The 21625-nt window shown below is 37.8% G+C and overlaps 1 pseudogene; it reads right to left on the bottom strand.

The window, feature by feature from the left end:
* Nucleotides 1-2819: 2819 nt before the first annotated feature.
* On the bottom strand, nucleotides 2820-2919 carry LOC122126351 (annotated as a pseudogene).
* Nucleotides 2920-21625: the final 18706 nt, after the last annotated feature.

Raw genomic sequence — 21625 nt, 5'->3', positions numbered from 1 at the left:
ATGTGACTCCTGAAGGCAATAGATAGAAGGATCTTGCTTTTTAGTCCTACTAGACAGTCTATGTCAATTGGAGAATTAAGTCCGTTAATGTTGAGAGATAGGACTGAGAGGTATTTGGGAGTTCTAGCCATGTTATCTACCTTCTTGGGGTCTATGTAAACTGGGTTCTTCCTATCTTCTTGGATTCTCAGTTTGGGTGCATTTTCTTGGCCTTTATTGTGGTCTTGTTAGTTTTCTATATGTAGGACATCTTTAAGAATCTTTTGTAGGGCTGGTTTGGTGGAGATGTATTGTTTCAATTTTTCTTGGCTATGGAAGGTTTTTATTTGGTCTTCAGTTATAAAGGAGAATTTAGCTGGGTACAGTATTCTTGGTTGATAGTTGTTTGTCTTTAGGGCATGGCATACATCATTCCAGGCTCTTCTTGCTTTGATTGTCTCTGCTGAGAAATCTGAGGTGATTCTAATTGGTTTCCCTTTATAGGTGATTAATCTTTTCTCTCCTCTGGATTATTCATTATCTGTTCTGCCTCCTGATTACCATGAGTGGGAGTTGAGATACCCGGACTTGCCATTTTTCCTGTGTTTTTCAGGTTTGTTCTGCCCATTTGGGATGAATGAAACACCAGTTTTGTGCTAGAACTCTAACTTAAGGCAAGCGTCAACCAAAGTCTGTATTTGCACAGTCAATAGTCTGCAGATACAATCTCGTTCAATGGATACATCTATTCAACGTCAAACAACTATATATTAATGGGCTACAAACCGCAAATGCAAATTTGGCAAGCCAGAAATTATTAGGTTTAGGGAGAGATGTGGGTAAAAAATAGGAATAGAGAGATGTGGGAAGGCACAGGGAGAGTTAACTAAGTCCTAATCTCAAAACAGGAAATAGGTGAATAGGATGAAAGTAGAGAGAGAAAAAAAAAAGAAGAAAGAGAAAGGGGAAAAAAAGAGACCAGAAAAAATAGAAAAGTAAAAATTAAAATATTATGTAGATACGAAAACGAAATATTGAGAGAAGAACATGCATATAATGCAGAAGAGGAGGGATATAAAGGAGATGTGGAAAACTTAAAAATAAAAATAGCTAAAATATTATATAGGTATAAAGAGGTAGTACTGCTATCAAGGAATTTAAGTCTAAGAGGTTTTGAACTGAGTAATAAATTTGTGGATTAAGTGTGTACACAATGGAGGAGAAGGTCTAATAATCGACTATGGGTATATCTGAGGATGTGTAGAAAAACAATTAAGTCACATAAAAAAGAATGAAAGAGAAGAAAAGGTGAAAAGGATAAGAAAGAAAGAAAAAAAGATCAGAAGTTCAATAGAGCAAAACAAAAAACAAAAAAAAAATTTAAAGAAGAAAAAAGAAAGAAAAACGCACACACAAATATACTCCTAAAATAAGAAGTATAAGAGGGAAAAAAAGTTACTAGGAAACATTTATTTTCAAAAAAGGTAAAAATTAAAAATTAAAAAAAAGTTTTAGAAAATTTTTTTTATAAAATGTACAAAAAAAAGAAAAAATATTTTGATTTTTTTGGGAGTGGTGGGAAAAATCCTGTATCTCCCTTGTGTCTGTAACCAGCCTCTTGTTGGAGTCTCTGATCTGCTTGTGGTGTTTGATTTTCCTGTGGCTTGGTTGGTTTCTTAAGTCAGTTTGAACAGGCCAAAAAATGCTCTGCTTTACCTAGGATTTTGTGATCCTCCTCTCAGGTTACTTTAATGGGAGGGGGATCTGCTTTGATTATCACAAAGAGGGAGATGGCTTTTTCCTCGTTTGGAGATGCTGTGATGAGGCTAGGTTCTGGGTAGAGTTGAGGCTTTTCAGCAAACATTAGCTTTTCCTGAGGGCTAGCTTGTTAGAAACTCACGAGCCCAGGCTGGAGCCACTCTCTGGGTTTATGTTTACTGAATTTCAATTGATTGTCAAGGCTGCTTAAGGGAGGGGCAGCCTCTGGCTCTGATTACCCAGTGAAGAAAGCCATTCCTGGGGCTTGCGCCTGAGCTGGGTGACATTTCCCGGGGTGAAGCTGAGTCTGGCAGGTCAATTTAGGTTCTTGTGACCTGCTAAATGACTCTAGTTTTCTTCCAAGGCCTTAGTTGGAGCTAGCAGCTCCACTGAGCTTTTTCAGTATCCAAGATGGAGATGTCCGGTTGTGGGGGGGAGGGGTGGCCTTCTCTCCTCTGCTCCCTGAGAAGGAGTGAGGATGTTAGGCTTCTACTTTCACCGAGTCTTGGTTCCTGGGTCGTCTCTGGTCTGTGAACCGCAGGATGAAGATGTCTGCTCCTTGTCAGTTCTTGCTATTGTTGAGTAGAATCTGCTCACCAACCACATGTGGCTCCTTTGTCCTGGACTCTCTGTGTTACAGGATGGCGACTATGGCCACCGCTGTTGCCGAAGCTGCTGGCAAATGCTCAGATCTGTCTCCTTGCCTGGATTTTCCCTCTCTGGCCTAACTCTGTGTACTGTGATGGCACACTTGGTGTGATTCTCTGGCTTAGGACTGTTCACTGGAACTCTAAAACTGCTTTCTATGCGAGAGCTTGTTTAGCCTTCAGCTTCTCCTCCACCATCTTCCCGGAAGCCCCTATGAGCATGGTTTAAATTTTATTTCTTTAGGATAAAATGACAATGTTATCTAATTTCAAGTTTTATAAAGGTTATGCTATGTAAGGGCCTTTCTAAGGTGAAGATTTAATACACTGATGTCAAACTAACTTTAAATTCTATGAATTACATGTATTGTTACACTTGTATTTTTGTAATCAACTTTTTAACAACTGTTTTTCATTTATTGCATTTGAAGAATGAAAAATATGGAATACTTCACAAATTTTCATACCATCCTTGTGCAAGTACCATTTTAATCTCTGTATTGTTGTAATTTGGGTAGACCTGCTGCTGAAGCATGTAGTATCCTCTAAATTTAAGTAGTTATTGATGCAATCTTTATACAGGCACATATTCATGGTTGCCTATTTGTAACAAGGAACCCTTATTGTTCCTAAAAATGCTATTGATCTTATTTCTCTAAATTTCTGTCTATAGTGGAAAAAAATTATATTGTTTGGTCGATTACTCACATTTGCAATTTTTTGTCAATAACAATTTTGTCATTTTCATTTTAAATTTGATCATATTTTGAAGCTTTTACAGCTAAGTCCAAAGGTGATGGCTTTTCAAGTACTTATTTATCAACTGAGTTATCTTTGTGGAGCTAATGGATTCAAAGTAAGCCTTGGTTAAGATCCACTTCTAAACTTCTGCAGCTTAAAATTTCCTAAATGAGGTCTCTGTGGCACAAATGTCTTCCTGACCCTTACCCTTCTTCCATGTAGGAACAGACCAACCAGAATATCTTACACTGACAGCATAGATTGTCTTACTGGAACAAAACTAATCTTAGTTACAAGGGATCATAGAGAGATGAACACTTCAGACCGAACTGTTCAGAATAGAAGGTATTTTATCAAAATATAATTGTTTGGGCTGGGAAGTTGGCTCAGTGGTAGAGTGCATGTCTTGCATGCCTGAAGTCCTGGGTTTGATTCCTCAGCACCACATAAGGAAAAAGAAAAAAGCCGGAAGTGGTGCTGTGGTTCAAGTGGTAGAGCACTAGCCTTGAGCTGAAGAGCTGAAGGACAGGGCCCAGGCCCAGAGTTCAGGCCCCATGACTGGACCCAAACAACAATATATATATATACATATATACATATATATAATATTTATTTTACCTATTATTTCAAAAGTAGCTAAAGCCAAGAAGGTGAAAATGTTGTTCATATGCATGTTTACTTAATATCCTGGCCTGTCTACCATACAACCAGGCAGAAACTTACACTACTGACTTTCCATCACCAAATATTTTCATAGCTCCTGGAGAAGTCTATATATTTCTCCTCGATATTAGGCCTTAAATTGGTAATGTTTAAATCAAAGTGTTTCCTCTTGCCTCCAGGCTTTACATTTACAAATGGTAAAGCTTTAGGTCTAACTCTACCAAAAACTGAGGTAGAGATAATGGAATAATACTTTAAAACAGATTTGCCTTTGATACCCTAACCACAACAGATCAATGCATAACAATTTCTTATATTATATATACTTATATATTTTATATTTATATGTGCTGATCTTGAATTTCACACAGTAAATCTTACTAGAATTAATTTATAATTTGACAAATAAATTGAAATTTATTCCCATAAATAGATTGGAACATAAATAATTAGGTTTAGAATAGATATTCGAATATAAAAAGTATCAATGCAATGTCTTTGGTATAAACTTGTGATACCTTCTAAGTGTTCTTGGTCTTCTGAATTCACATAGTAAAAAAAAAAAACAAAACAGTATTGTTTTCCTCTAATCTAGAAGAGATTTTACACTGCTGCTTTGTTTATTGTATTAACTCGCTGGTCCCAAAGTGTTTTTCTCCATATTATGCCTAAAAGCTATTATTCTTCTACAGTACCCACGGGTCCGAGGATACCAGGTCCCAGGTTATCTGCATCATCAGATAACAATGGCAAGTCTTCTAACCTTGGCCCATCCAAAATGCTAACAGAATGTAATTGAAGACCCATCTCAATTTTTCATTTCCTAGAATATTTCAGGGCCCCAATTCCTTGCAGTAATTAGCAGCAAGCAATTGTGAAATTTAAGGCAACTTCAAATGAAAGAGGAGATCACAAAATATGAGTGAAAGTACTGTAGTTCAAACTTTCAATTTACAGATGACAAGCCCATATTAGTAAACAAAATCACAAATGTCACAAGATTTTTAATACCTCTCTGCTAATGATAAATGAAAGATTTCAGTCCAGCATAAGTAGGCCAAAAAATTTCCTGGAATGATAGTTCCATAATTGTTCTACCAAGGCTAGGAAAACTTGACTTAGATGTCAAATATAATTTAAAAAAACTAATTGAGAAGACCCTAGTGCTTCAAAACACTGGTACTTCAGTAAAACTTGGTTCTGTAGTATAAAAATGTTGTCATTCTCAAACCAATGATAACCTACATTTAATCTCTTTCAAGTATATTCCTTTTCAAATAAACTTTCTAGAATCATATTCACCAAAATAACACTTGACAAGTAGATGATAGTGACATTAAAAGTTTTTCAAGTGTAGGAATCAAGTTACAATAGAGTTGATTTATTTACCCAGCACTAATGCAAAATAAGTTCAATCATTAATTAAAGTGTAGAAATAGTATCTCCCACCATTTGCGTTGTTCAGTAGGTGCCTTCCAGAAATGTGTTAAATAGATCAGCCTCCCATAATTCAAACCCAAATATTAGCTAATAAATTTCATCACATAAGAAGGTACATTTTAAAAAGTCACTAATAGTTGCCTTATCATGTGTTGCCTTATCATATATTTTCCCTATCTGTCTAACATAGTAATAAATATGACTTTAAGTCTTGAATATGGGTACTGATCAGAGATGTGACAAACCTATAATCTATCTTCTATTTCTATCATATTCCTCTATAGTAGTAAATTTTAGTTTTCTTCTTTTTCCAAAACTTATAGGTAGTAGAAAATATCCTATGTAAAATAAAATAATCACACACCATTGCACAAAGCCATTTATAAAAACTGGTAGTTAGCTATAAATTCTAAGCGATTTTTAAACTTTCTTGTTGACTAAAGATTAATCTTCCAAAAAGATGAGAATAAAATCATGTTTAGATGCTTCACGTCTCCAGTCTTGCAAATTGTAATTACAGATGAATGAATTATGGAAGTATATGCTGACATCAGTTTAAGTATATGTAGGATTGAAACTCCATGAAATGTATATAAACCTTTCAAAGTATTAACAGACAGTTTAATAGAATGAATATCAGGAAGTTGAAACCAGAAAGGAATAATAGTAAAGACATAGAATGAATGAAAAATGGAACAAGGGGCAAGTACAGCTAGAATACTCAATGTACACATGTAATAAAGGAAGTGGTAAATCTGAAATAAATCATGGAGAAAGGGTTGGTTGACAATGATAGGAGTGACTCTGATCCAAGAGCATTGGACAATTAGATGGACATATTTAATTTTAACACACTTGCACAACCTTTTGAAATTCAGTTAAAAACACAACTACAAACAAAAACACACAAAAATTTCAAACAAACAGCAATCTCTAGAAAGTATGTATATGACCTCACAAAATTTTAAACAGTTAATGGAGGGCAGTCTTGGGAAAAGTAAACAAAGCTGTTCAAAGAGGGCAGTTTAGGGTAGGGGAGAATTTTGAAGAGATTTAAATAGATTGTCTAAGGTTATAAATCACCTACATCTACTGCTAATATTTTCTTCTGTGTTTTTTTTTTTTTTTTGGTCCGGTCGTGGGGCCTGAACTCTGGGCCTGGGCATTGTCCCTTAGCTCTTCTGGTCAAGGCTAGCGCTCTACCACTTGAGCCACAGCTCCACTTCCGGCTTTTTTTTTTTTTTTTTGCTTATGTGATGCTCAGGAATTGAACCCAGGGCCTCAGGCATGCAAGGCAAGCGTTCTACCACTGAGCCACTTTCCCAGCCCCCATTCTGTGAGTATTCTTTGTCTGAACTGGTTACTCCAGTCCTGAGCTGTGACTTCATAGCTTATGAAGATAGAATAGAAGAATCAAGATCAAGAAACCATTACACCACCGGAGAGAAAACAGTCCTCTATGGTTTCTCTCATCTCTCTTCATTACTCTTTTCTCTTACTTTTAATAAAGTCAAGTGATTTTGAATTATATTTCCTTCTTTTTCAGAGAATTACTGTTTGGTTATTAAATGTCCATTCACAAATTTTGATGTCTTTTTTAAAAAGAATTTTGAATTTAAATTCCACTACAACTTTGTTTTACACAGTGAGAGTATATTCCCTGGGTAAGGACAATTCTCAAGGGAACCTACAGGATTTACAGCAAGATTTGTGAGGTTTGTTTGTTTAGTGTGAAAATGAGCCATATTCACCCACATTGCTCCCTCTCAGCTAAGTCTCCATGGATTTCTTTGCATGAAAGCCTATTTTCCCAGACAATGTTAAATTTTCTTAATAGGCTAAGTTGTTAAAAAGTTTGAACAATTAAAATTTACCTGTCATAAATTTTTAAATCTTTTGAAATTCCTTTATCAAAATCGTTAATTCACCAATCTTAATCCCACCTTTACCATCAAAAACAGTTGACATGTTGTTTTCATGATATAGTGTCCATGAAACTACTATTTTCCAGGGGCTTTGTTATGCATATATTTGACCATTTAAGCTGATGCTGAGCAAAATGAACTCCAAGATATGGAAACAGATATTTATTTGCGGTTGCTTTTTTTGATGTACTATGTGATCTCTATTTTCTTTGAGATGTTCCCCTATGGTTTATCCCCTGCTGTGTTTGATTTTGGTACCCTGTGTATTGTGTATACATTTACCTTAATTAGGGAAGGGAACAGGAACAAAAAAAAATGGCGAGACAAAGGACAAACAGCAAACCAATGCAATAGCATTTCTCACAAGACAATAAGTTGGAAATGTACATTACAACTTGGGAGAGGTATTTGGGTGAAGGAAAAACTGAGAAAAATGAGAGAGGGGATAACAACTTTGAAAAGTTATGTATTCACTACCTTACAATGACTCTAACCACAGTGCACATCACTTTCACATTAAAATTAAATTTAAAAAATAAGCTGATGAAATAAAATTTCACTGTTTTGGTAGAGTAAATATTATTCTTTATGTAGTAACTTAAAAATCAGTATTATTTGGCATCTAATTTGAATTAATTACCTCTTCTTTATCAGAGGGTCATCAACTTGAATGATATCCAACTAGACAATTTTTTCACAATATACTTGCCAATATTTTGAAAATAGAATAAAATAATACTTTGTTATAATAAAACAGAAAACAATTTAATTCTATGGAAAGCCATAACTTTTAAAAGTAAATAAGTTGTTAATAGGAAAGAATGTATGTGTTCTTCAAAATTCCTATGACTAATAACAACTCATTTTCAAATTCTGAACATTCCATACCTGAGAGATTCAAAATATACCTGTTTGCATGTTATGTAATTCTGCAGTAGATGCATGTTCCAATGGGGTGTTACAGACTGAGAAGTGAACAGAAAAAGAGCCACATTCTGATATGGGATAAAACTATGAAGCATGTGATAATTAATTCTTCAAGAGTAAGCAGTTGTTTATCAGATTAAGCTATTATTTCTATGACCATCAATCACGGGATTCATGCCATAAACTCATCCTAGCCCACCAGTTTCCAACTTGTAGGGTGCACCTCAAAATTCCCTTAATTCATATCAAGAATAGCTTATGTCCATTGTGAAAATACACTGCACCTCTGCTAATGTGATGCCCTCCATATTCTGGAAAGAACACCACTATAAACAGGGTTGCATCATTTTTCCTCCACTGGTATTCTTGAAAATATTATTTATATTTATACTTTTTTAACTATCATAGATAATCAGGAGGTGAAGATTGGAAGATTACAGTTCAAAGATTGTGAAGACTAAGGGTCTATGTTGAAGGGGCAGAATGATGCAGGCTCTGGCCTCAGGATTATCTGAGGACTGTGTTTGAGTATTAGGAAAGCTCTTGGCATTCCAGGCTAGAGAGGGAAAATGTTCTCTCTCCCTATCTGAAAACAAATGTCACAGACTCCTGGGAGCTGAGGAAGTATCTCTTCTGCTTGCTGAAGCATAGTTGAACACTAAAACAACAAATCAAAAAATTTAAAAGGAGGAAAAGTTTGGATGAAGGTATGAATATTTTGTGGTTTTCCATGCAAAATCCTAAAATAATTTTACATCAAGCTCTTTTTGTTCTTAATATTTTAAACTTACCACAAGGAGATATTTTAACTAGCGCTGAGTGCCATTTTGAACAAATATCAGAAAAACTTTATTTAAATGCTCCCGTATGGATTAAGATTGCATTGGATGCAGAATAGCAACTAGGAACATTATTACATAAGGGGCAAGGATAGGGTTTTCTGTCTACACAGGATGGAAACAATACTAGCTTCCTGCCTGATGGATACAGACGCAGCCCAGTGAGGACAGCCTGCAAGGAATCTATCTGCCACAGTTGAGTAAAAAGAAATCCCCACTGCCCACCTGGGGGCAGGTTAAAAAGTTGACTGGAGAAGGACAAAAGATGTTACAATGCAATGGTAAACCTGTCACGACTGAGAACTTGTTCTTGGCCATGTGTGCCCTGCTTATTGTAAACTCTGTCCATGCTAATTCTAATTTAACTTATTGGGCCTTTGTTCCTAACCCTCCTTTATTGGAACCTGTTGTTTGGAGAGACATGGATATAGCCGTCTAGAATGTTCCTGCTGTTTTGTCTCCTCCTTGGAATAATTTGACATTTTACAATAAGGATGATGGTAGCTTTTTAAATTTTACTTACTATACTCATCCCTTCCCTGTTTGTCTGGGGCCTCCTCCATGTTTAGTTATGAATTGGCAACATTGGGTTTTACCTGGGAAACGCACTTCCAATTCTAGAACACAGCTGCAGCGATTAACTACTTGGTCCATTAATAGTAGTTGGGAAAGTGTCACCTTTGATGGCAAGTTATCCTTACCTATATGTCCCGATTTTACTTATATTGATTTAAAATATCAGCCTTTTGTGTGGCAAGAGTGTAGAGGAAAATTTGGAAAAGTGTTCAATAATTTTATTAATTGGGGACCTTTTGGACAGTTTATTAATACATGTTCAGAATGGAATATTACCAGATGTGATTTATCAAATGTTACTAGGATGCTGGAAACCATTAATGAATCACTTACTGGAGATCAACTGATGGCCTGGGGAGATGGAGGCATTGCAGATGCTCGATGGGCTTTCATGACTGCACCCACTGCTGTTCAGACTCATCTTTGGAAGGTCAGACCGGTGCTGAAACCCGTGATGCTATCAAATGGATCATTTTCAGGGAAGTCGAACTCTACGTCCACTTATAATTTTACTTTGTACAAATCTTATGATGTAACTGCTTGTGTACCTCTGCCTTATGTATTTTTAGTGGGAAATTTTACATTTTCTCCTACTATTTCTTGTTTTAATTGTCTCCTTATTCTTGCGTTAATTCCTCTCTTAATTTTAATGACAGTGATAGTACTATGATATTACAACAAAGAACTCATATTTGGCTACCTGTTAAATTAGGAAGAAAATGTTCCCAAAATCCTTTGGATAGTGTTATTGAATTTTTTTTACCAAACTTTTAAAACGTACAAAGCGTATGATTGGAGCCGTTGTATCTGTGATCTTTTTTTTTTTTATTTAATTTTATTTTATTTGTGAGCATACTGTACAGAGGAGTTACAGTTACATGGGCAGGATAATGCGTACATTTCTTACCAAGCATTGCAGCCTCCTCCTTTGTTTAACCCTTCACATCCCTTCCCAGCCTCCCCCCTCCCCCCCTAATCCCAATCCTTCTCCTTCCCCCCCTTCCCCCCCCTTCCCCCCCCCCCCCCCCCGCACCAACGTTGTAAAGCTCGTTTTGGACATGGCAACTTGTACTTCTTATTGTTGCAACAGGTCCACCTGTATCCTTATACAACTGGTTTTTCCCCATCTCCTCCACAAGTTATACTGACATCAAATATAGTGAAAGCAGGGGTTATACTGTGGGGGAGGGACATACAAAGCAACAAAGAGATAATCTTATAAATGTGTTAGAAACACATGCATGAAAGAAAAAAAACATTAAAATACACATCTAAGGGTTCATTTTCCTGACATCACATTATCTGACCTTTTCCGCTTGACTCATACATATACTAGATATTACAAATAAGGGAAACCATGGGACCTACGTTTCTTTGGGCCTGGCTTACTTCACTTAATATAATTTTTTTCCAAGTTTTTCCATTTCCTAACAAATGGGGCAATGTCATTCGATCTGATGGAGGCATAGAATTCCATTGTGAATATATACCACATTTTCTTGATCCATTCATCTACTGAGGGGCATCTGGGTTGGTTCCATATCTTAGCTATGGTAAATAATGCTGCAATAAACATAGTTGTGCTGGTAGCTTTAGTGTGGTCTTGTTTGTAAACATTAGGGTAAATGCCCAAAAGTGGGATTGCTGGGTCATAGGGGAGCTCTATGTGAAGTCTTTTGAGGAACCTCCATACTGCTTTCCAAAGTGGTTGAACAAGTTTACATTCCCACCAACAATGAAGTAAGGTTCCTTTCTGTCCACATCCCCTCCAGCATCTCTTGTTGTTAGAGTTCTTGATTTTTGCCGTTCTAACTGGAGTGAGGTGATATCTCAATGTTGTTTTGATTTGCATTTCTTTTATGGCTAGGGATGTTGAACATTTCTTCATGTGTCTATTGGCCATCCTTCTTTCTTCTTCAGAGAAGTTTCTCTTGAAGTCTTTCGCCCACTTATTTATTGGGCAGTTGTTTCTTTGAGGATTTGTTGTTGGGGGGTTTAATTTTTTGAGTTCCAAGTATATTTTAGATATGAGACCCTTGTCCGTTGTATGGCTAGTGAAGATCTTCTCCCAATCCGTGGGCTTTCTATTGATCTTGCTAGCTATGTCATTTGCCCTGCAGAAGCTCTGCAACTTGTATCTGTGATCTTAAACTTAATTTCTATTACCACTGTTGCTGTGGTGTCTGGAATTGCCCTATACACTGCCTTACAAACTAAGCACTTTGTGGAAGAATGGCACCGGAATTCATATGAATTGTGGGTCTCACAGGTAGAAATTTATGCTCTATTATAAACACAGATTAATATTCTTAAACAGACAGTGGGATGGTTAGGAAAAAAGTTATTGGTTGTGGAAAAACAGTTATTGTTAAAATGTGATTGGAATTTTATTGCCTTTTGCATTACTAATGTAAGATGTAATAAATCTATACATGATTAGAATTTAATACAGCAGTATTTATCTGGAAATTCTACAGCTCCTCAATTGATTGCTCAGTTACAATTTAATGTACATGATATTTTTGGTAAACAATTTACAAATGATGGTGCTTCTAATGTTGATGATGCATTTATTAAACAATTGGAAGGGTTGGATCCGAAAGAAATACAGTGAGTTTGATGATGAAATGCCTATTTTTTCTTATCCTGTAATTCGACCACCCTTTATGAATGGTATAGCTCAACCAGCCAGATATGAAGGTGTTGTTGTTGATGATATTGGTAAACTTAAGAAGGCAGTTGTATGGTCCTCAGTCTCATTATGTTAAGGAATTGCTTAATGGGCTTGCCCGATATTACAATAATTTTGCTCCCATGGATTGGAAGATGCTTTGTAGTGCCTTGCTTAAGACACCTAAATACCTACAATGGCAAATGTGGTTTACTGAGTTATGTACAAAAAGGGCTAGACAAAATGCACAGAGCAGTAATCCACACCTGCAGATCATAACGTTTCCCATGTTAAGTGGAACAGAACAATAAGCGGATGCTCATATAAAAGTAAACTCTCCTGAAGAGATCCATGAGCAGTTAAAAGACGTAGGAATTGAGGCATGGGAAAGGATTCCACCAGTAGGAGAGCATTATGGCTCTTGGACTAAAGTAATTCAAAAACCTAGTAAACCCTATGTTAAAATTTTATCACGATTGAAAGTGACCTTGGAACGTACTGTTGTGGGAGAGGCTCCACGGCAACAACTGCTGCACATGTTGGCTCATGAGAATGCTAATGAGGACTGTAGACGAGCCCTATTGCCTATTAAAGAATCTGGGGATGTGAATACATATTTAAGGGCCTGCAAAGACTTTACATCTGAATCCAGGCGTATGCAGGTGTTTGCTGAAACTATGGCCACTACATGATTGTTATTATTTTGTTTGCACTTGTACTGTTATATTTCATGTTTATGAAACCAGTGCAAGTGTCTATGATAACCCTGTGGAAAGCTTTACTTTTAAAACAAAAGAAAAAAGAAGGAAATTGTGAAGACTCAGGGTCTATGTTAAAGGGGCAAAATGATGCAGGCTCTGGCCTCAGGATTATCTGAGGACTGTGTTTGAGTATTAGGAAAGCTCTTGGCATGCCGGGCTGGAGAGGGAAAATGTTCTTTCTCCCTGTCTCAAAACACATGTCATAGACTCCTGGGAGCTGAGGAAGTAGCTCTTCTGCTTGCTTAAACATAGATGAGCAGCTGGTCTAGCATTTTACTGATATTGAAGAAGTGGTTTGAGCTTGCTCTAAAATAGTTTAGATAATAATATACCAAGACATTGCCTCATAGTTCAAGTAAAAATGTATCTGTTGAAATTTTTGTGTGAATGTCTTCTGACCAAATCTTGGCAAAGATCATGCTTGCTTGTCTTTAAATACCACTTAAATAAAGCACAGCATGCAGTGGCAATTGCTGTTTGCACTCTGCATCCCCTATATCCTGGTGATTTCGTTACCATTATCCAGGGACCTCAATGCAGTAGATGTTGACAAAAGCCCACCCAGGCAGGAAGGATCCCTAGATTATTATCTCCAATAAACTTTTCAGCAAAAGGCAGACACAAGTGAGCTGAGGTTGAAGTGGTAGGGCACGAGCATTGAGCATAAACAGGCTCAGAGACAGTGTCCAGTCCCAGAATTCAAGCCATAGGACAAACCAATAAAACAAAAACAAAAATAAAAACAAATCCCAAACCTAGCATTTTTCTCATTGTATACAGAGGCACGCAATTAAGGAATTTGCTTCTTGTGTTACATACAGGTAGAAGAAAGATGTCACACAATTATTTTCTTCATACCATGTTATACCAAAGCTTCAAAAAATTGACCTTTTTCTAAATTTATAAATTAATATCATCCATTTGTTGGCAACTCTGTCTACATTATTCACATTATCATTTTATACATGAAGTGTTGGAAGTATCTATTAACTGAGTTCTAATTATAACTCTCATGAAAGAATATTCTAGGCAAGTAGAATGCAAGAAACATTTGTAAATTTGTCAATTTAACACTCTACTTAAAAAGAATTTTGTAAGTATCCTATAGAATATGAAATTACAATCAAAACCAAAATATTCATTTTAAATCTAAACTCTAATTTAGCAAGATCTACATAGTCCTTCATTAGATTAACTTTGCTATTTCTCCAGGCTTAAGTTTTTGTAATCCTTTATCCTTTCCTTGGAATCTAACAGAGTGATGATTACTTACTTTTTCAAATTTTGGATGGGAATCACGAACCATTTTGCATCTAAGAATGTTCTGTAATGAAGAGAGCATTTAAAACACAACTGAGAATTATATATGAGTTGCATTTCAATAGGAAACTTGACTTCTCAAAACATAATGACAAAATTAGCCCAAATGTCCAACTTTGTATTCCTTTCTTGTTTGGTTTATTTTATTAAGACAAAATTATACTACCTGGTCTAGCGAAGGTATCACTGTGTAATTCCACTATCTAATCTCATATCTTAGTCTGAGTGCTAGAATTCTAGGCTTATATTACATTGCCCTGCCATAGTTTCTTGTTTATTTAATCTAGATACAGACTAGCAATTCTAAACTTCTCAGTAATATTATACACTGCAGTGCTCAGAGTGTTCATTTACTCTTTTCAAAGATGTTCTAACATTTGACACAGGATATGAACATTATCAGATGTACCTGCAGGAGTCTCTGATTCATTCCTCCATGGATCCAATCCCTTTAATAATGATTACTTGACTCTCTTATTATCTCTGGTCCCTATCTATGTAATAGTCAAACTTTTTTGAAGAAAGTTCACTTGAGGACTTTCTAAAATTAACAATTATCACTTGATTCTAGTCTTACTCTGAACATATTTTCTATTGTTTTCTAACTTTTCCACATATTCTGAGACTTGCTTCATATGTGTATTTTTGCACATATAAGTGCCTCTGTATATATTTGTATGATTGCATGTATGTATGCAAAAGCCTCAAAATCTTATTCAGCAATCTTGCGAATGACTGGTATTCCAATACTTGAGCCATTTTTCCAATCCAGCTTTTGGCTGGTTAATTATATATAGTTTCTCAAAGACTGTTCTGCCCAGGCTGGATGCAAATTGAACTTCCCAGACTCCTTTACATTCTTAGGTTTTATTTCTCCAGTAGTATCAACTTTTAAATTACAAACATTTTGTGAGTGTAAAGGCTGAGCTGTAGCCTAGATTTTTAACTCAAGAATTCATATAAAGATAGATGAACATGCACATTACATATGTTGAGTGTACACTGTTAGAAATGTGATCCTAAAGCAACTCCATTTGTAATAGCCCCACAAAAAATAAAATACTTAGGAATTAACTTAACCAAAGAAGTGAAGGAGGTCTACGATGAAAACTTTAACATCTTGAAAAAGGAAATCAAAACAGAACTTAGAAAATGGCAAAACTTCCCATGCTCCTGGATTGGAAAGATTAACATCTTGAAAATGGCAATACTTCCCAAGGCTATCTACAAATTCAACACGATACCTATCAAAATTCCAACCTCATTCTTCAAGGAAATAGAAGAGGCAATCCAAAAATTCATATGGAACAATAAAAGAGCCCGAATAGCAAAAAGGCTCCTCAACGGAAAGAACACTGCTGGAGGAATATCAATACCAAATTTCAAACTCTACTATAAAACCATAGTAATCAAAACCGCTTGGTACTGGCATAAGAACAGACCTCAGGACCAATGGGATAGAATTGAAAACCCAGAAATGAAATTACAGACCTATAGCCATCTAATCATCGATAAGGGAACTAAAAAAATAGAATGGAAGAAAGACAGCCTCTCCAGTAAATGGTGCTGGCAAAATTGGTTAACTACTTGTAGAAAAATAAAGCTAGATCCTTATAGATCAACCTGCACCAGCGGCAACTCCAAATGGATCAAAGACCTCGGAGTCAAAGCTGACACTGAAAACATTACAGGATGGAATAGGAGAAGCCCTAGGTCTCCTTGGCGCAGGGCGAAATTTTCTTAATAGAGACCCGGAAACACAACAAATCAAAGAAAGGTTGGACAAATGGGATTGCATGAAGTTTCAGAGCTTCTGCATGGCAAAGGACATAGCTAGTAAGATCAATAGATAGCCCACGGATTGGGAGAAGATCTTGACTAGCCATACAATGGACAAGGATCTCGTATCTATAATATACTTGGAACTCAAAAAAATTAAATCCCTCAACAACAAATCCTCAAAGAAACAACTGCCCAATAAATAAGTGGGCGAAAGACTTCAAGAGAAACTTCTCTGAAGAAGAAAGAAGGATGGCCAATAGACACATGAAGAAATGCTCAACCTCTCTAGCCATAAAAGAAATGCAAATCAAAACAACATTGAGATACCACCTCACTCCAGTTAGAATGGCAAAAATCAAGAACTATAGCAACAACAGATGCTGGAGGGGATGTGGACAGAAGGGAATCTTACTTCATTGTTGGTGGGAGTGTAAACTTTTTCAACCACTTTACAAAGCAGTATGGAAGTTCCTCAAAAGACTTCACATACAGCTCCCCTATGACCCAGCAATCCCACTTTTGGGCATTTACCCAAATGTTTACAAGTAAGACCTACCAGCACAACTATGTTTATTGCAGCATTATTTACCATAGCTAAGATATGGAACCAACCCAGATGCCCCTCAGTAGATGAATGGATCAAGAAAATGTGGTATATATGCACAATGGAATTCTATGCCTCCATCAAAATGAATGACATTTCCCCATTTGTTAGGAAATGGAAAGGCTTAGAAAAAAATATATTACGTGAAGTAAGCTAAGCCCAAAGAAACATAGGTCCCATGGTTTCCCTTATTTGCAATATCTAGTATATGTATGAGTCAAGCAGAAAATGTCAGATAATGTGATGTTAGGAAAATGAACCCTTAAATATGTATTTTAACGTTTTTTTCTTTCATGCGTTTGTTTCTAACGCATTTATAAGATTATTTCTTTGTTGCTTTGTATGTCCCTCCCCCACAATATAACCCCTGTTTTCACTCTATTTCATGCCGGTATAATTTGTGGAGGAGATGGGGAAAAACTGGTCGTTTAAGGATAAAGGTGGACCTGTTGCAACAATGAGAAGTACAAGTTTTCATGTCGAAAACGAACTTTACAACGTTGGTGCGGGGGGGGGGGGGCGAGGATTGGGTTGGGGGGATGAGGGGGGGCAGGCTGGGAAGGGATGTGAAGGGTAAGCAAAGGAGGATGCTGCAATGCTTGATAAGACATGTATGCATTATCTTGCCCATGTAATTGTAACCCCTCTGTACAGTATGTTCACAAAAAATAAAAATTAAAATAAAAAAAAGAAACGAGATCCTAAGCTGGGTGGTGGTGAGATCTTCGGATAGGGTTCAAATCCAGCCCGGGTAGGAAAGTCCCTGAGACTCTTTTTCCAATTAACTACAAGAAAACTGAAAGTGACACTGTGGCTCAAGTATAGAGCATTAGCCTTGAGCTGAATAGCAGAGGGACAGCTCCCAGGCCCAGTGTTCAAGTGCCAAGACCACCACCAACAAAAAATATATAAGTAAAGGAAAGAAAATAAATGTGATCTTATCCACCAGTTCATGGCTAGTATAATCCCTGCTCTCTCAGGATGGACTTTTTTCCAATTAAGTCCATGCTCTTTTATCTGATTTGCATTGGAAACAGTATTATGCTTCCATTCTACTGTCTACAAAGTTGCAAGCATGATTTAGAAAGGGAGTGGCCTCATAGTTTATGTTCCACGTAGGAGTAAAGCTAAATGACATCAACAGTATAGATGTCTCTTTTCAAAGAAGAAGTATTAGATGTTTATTGTAAAGCTAATATTTGACATTTTTTTCTTTTTTTTTATTGTGAGAATACCATACAGAGGAGTTACAACTACACGGGCATTATAACGAGCACATTTCTTATCAAGCATTGTTGCCTCTTCTTTGTTTCTCCTTCCCATCCCTTCCCATACTCCCCCTCTCCCCCTACCCCATCCTCCCCACACCAAAGTTGTAAAGTTCGTTTTTTGACATAACGACTTGTACATCTCATTGTTGCAATGGGTCCACCTGGATCCCTAAACAATTTGTTTTTAGGTATGTCCAGTAAAGAATCCATAACATAACTCAGCAAAAGTAGGTGCACTGAATAATTTTGGAATCGATTTTTTGCTTGGGAAGATTATTGAGCTTGTCGTTCCTTTGGGGGAAACTTAAAGTCATATTTCACTTTTTTGTTGGTTGTGCACCTTGAATTCTGATCCTGGGCACTGTCCCTCAGCTCTTCAGTTCAAGTTGAGCGCACTTCCACTTTAGCTACAGCAACACTTCTGGGTTTCTGGTGGTTAATTGAAGATTAGGGTCTCATGGACTTTCCTGACAAGGCTGGCTTTGAACCACAATCCTCTAGTCTCAACTTCCTGAGTAGTTAGGATTACAGGTGTAAACCACCAACACCCAGCTCATATTTGCATATATGTACACTGAATGACACTGTGTAGACAAAGAATGGAATTTTTAACCAAATGATAACATAGCAGCATTTCAGAAAAATTGAAGTAGCAGTAAATATGTCCTCCTTTTCCATTTTGTTACATTAATGACTTATGAGCTATGGGATCCTTACATTAGCATCCTGTGACATCTGTATAGGTGTATTTAGTATCAGGAAATATTCATAGAGAAATATAGAAAGAATGAGATTTTTAGAAAACAAATGAGATAAGGTATGAAAGAACAGCATAGAAGGAGATACATTTATCACCCAGAGATTAAGAACTAGACTAAGAGATTTAGAATGCTAAAGGCAATGAGGAAAAGCCTACTTGACAACTAGTTCTTCAATAAACAAAAACGATTCTCTAGACCAGTTTCTGGTAAACTTAGTTACTATCATTTTTTCCTTCCATCTGGAGTTATTCCTTATTTTCTGTCACAACTATTAATTAGCCTCTGCCTTTTTGGTGCCAAAACTGACCAAAAAGATTTCAAAATCACACAGACTATTTTCACTTTGTGATTAGCAGTGATGACACAAAATCCTGTAATCGTTGAATTTCCAGAATAAATCTTCACCTAACATCTAAGCACATTCCTGGCATTAATTGCTGTGACTTAATCAACAAAAATTTTCAACACAATATCCTAACATAAGTAAAGTACATGAATTAAGGGCCATTGTCAGGTGTCAGTACAGAAGGAGCAATTATATATTTCAAGTATGGGTTCTTTATTTTCCATTTACTATTGTTTTGCCAGTCCAGGTGTTTAAACTCAGGGGTAGGGGATTATTCCTGAGCTTTTTTTTTTTTTTTTTTTTGCTCGAGGCTGGCACTCTACCACTTGAGGCACAGCATTTTTTTCCAGTGTTTTTCTTTTTTATGTGTTACTGAGGAATTGAACCCAGGGTTTCATGCATGCTAGGCAATCACCATACCATGAAGCCACATTCCCAGAGCCCTAAATGACTTTCTAAGAAGGTATTACATTTTCATTCAGTAACTATGTATCATAAGTTTGTCCAGGTGCTAGAAAATGATGTAGAAAGCAATACAATACAATAAGTCCAGTAAGGCTGGATGGACAATGAATTACACAGTCTAGCCAGGGCACAGTGGGTCTTACCTCTGGGAGCTGTTTCAACAGGCTAAGCGAGACAGCTCCTAATCCATAGCCCACCTCCAGAATGAGAGGGTCACCTTGGATTCCAGCCACATGGGGATGCTGGCCCCCTCCTCCAGCACCCATTCAACCAGCTTTTGTGGAAGAGAGAGAGAAAAGTCAGAATTACAATTAAGTCGGGTGCCGGTGGCTCAGAACTCTAATCCTAAGTACACAGGAGGCTGAGATATGAGGATCATGGTTCATAGTCATCCCCAGCAGGAACGACTCTGAGACTCTTATTTCCAAAGAACTACCAGAAAACCAGAAGTGGTGCTGTGGGCTCAAGTGGTAGAGCACTAGTCTTTTGCTGAAGAGCTCAGGAACAGTGCCCATGCCTAGGGTTCAAGCCCCAAAACTGACAAGAAGTGGACTTCCTACCACAAGAAGTGGATTGAATAGCACCTATTGTCCTTGGGCGCATGGTAGTGAAGTCAGGTCGAGCTTCCTGTGAAGCTGAAGTCATAAGGAAATCACCTGAATTCTGTGTGCCTCGGTTTCCCCAGATGCAAAACTCAACACAGTGAAGGATCCCCTTCCTCATGGGGATAGGGTAATGATGAAAGAGAGCCATGTTTTGTTTCAAAATCCCCACCTGTTGCATGATTAATAACTGACCCCACCTGAGCCCGTTGCGGGTATCTTCCTGTTATTTGCTCACAGAACTGCAGAGAACCTTCTCTAAAGGCCACTCCCTCGATGCCAAGCCATGCTCCAGAGATTTCCTCTGTATAAATCCCTTGTTTCCTCAAAACTGTCCTGTGAGGAGAATGAGGTCTGATGGTTGTGGCCCTACCCAGAGCTTCACCTGTGGTCAAGAATCGGCTGCTGTGGACTAAAAGTTTGGGATAATCCATCTAAATCGATGACTGAGCATGGCACCACATGTCAACCATCCCAACTACAGAGGACCAGGTCTGGTGGAACATACCTGTCCCAGATAGGAGGACCTCAATCCAGTCCAACCAGAGCATATATTGAGTCTCTGTTTCAGAAATGCCCAAGACAGAAAGGTGACTCCTCAGAGCCAGGGTGAGGAAACAAGCAGGGGGTCATGGTGCCCCCGAGAGGGGTGTCTGACCCCAGGTAGTGGTGATTTGGGGGCAGCCAATCACCTGTGCTGCTGGGAAAAGCTGCTGGAGGCTGTTCCAGGTGGAGCAAGAATCAACGGCAGCGGCATTGAAAACAGATGGGCCAAGAGCAGAGAACAAGGGCCAGGGACCAGGTCAGGCCTTTAGACAGGCTGGCAAAGCACCATTACCTGAGGTTTGAAATCCTGCACCTTGGGAAGGGAGGAGGGAGCCGTGGTGTGGGTAGGCATCTCAATTTCCTACTATAATCCAAAGTGGCTTGAGTCTCTTCCTCACCATTCAGCCACCTCTTCCTTCCTCAACTGCTGGTAGTGTTGTAAACTAACCTAACCTAGGGAATCCAGGTGCTACTGGGCAGCATGGAATGTGGGCGTGGCCACCATTCTTGTATCCCATTGGTCAGAAAGAACCATGAAATAATGGGGGTGTGGCTGGAATTCTGTGATGCAAGCAGCATGGGTGGAGTCTAGAAGACAGCAGCTCCCCCAGCCCTTTTCCCAGGGACCAATTCAGTTGGAGACAAGAGGGTGACCTGCTTTAGCTGGATGGCTACAAAGATTGTTGTGTATGTCTGTTTTTTACCAGACCCGGACCTTGACCTCAGGATCTGGGGACAGTCTGTGAGCTGCTTTTGCTCAAGGCTCGCTTTCCACACTGGAGCCCAGAGCTTCTGGCTTTGTTGGAACTGAAGTTGGACAGAGGTCTCAAGGACTTTCCTGCCTAAGATGACTTTGACCATGATCCTCCCATCAGAGCCTTGTAAGTATCAAGGAGGACTGCTGAGAGCCACTGGTGCCTGCCTAATCATTGGTCTTGCTAATATTCTTGGACAGACCGGTGAGTACCCTATCCCCAGGTTGAAGTGGTGGGAGCTGGAGC

Source organism: Dipodomys spectabilis, unplaced genomic scaffold (assembly GCF_019054845.1).
Source record: "Dipodomys spectabilis isolate Male_0828 unplaced genomic scaffold, ASM1905484v1 ptg000275l, whole genome shotgun sequence".
NCBI lineage: Eukaryota > Metazoa > Chordata > Mammalia > Rodentia > Heteromyidae > Dipodomys > Dipodomys spectabilis.
This window is presented reverse-complemented; position numbering and strand designations above follow the sequence as displayed.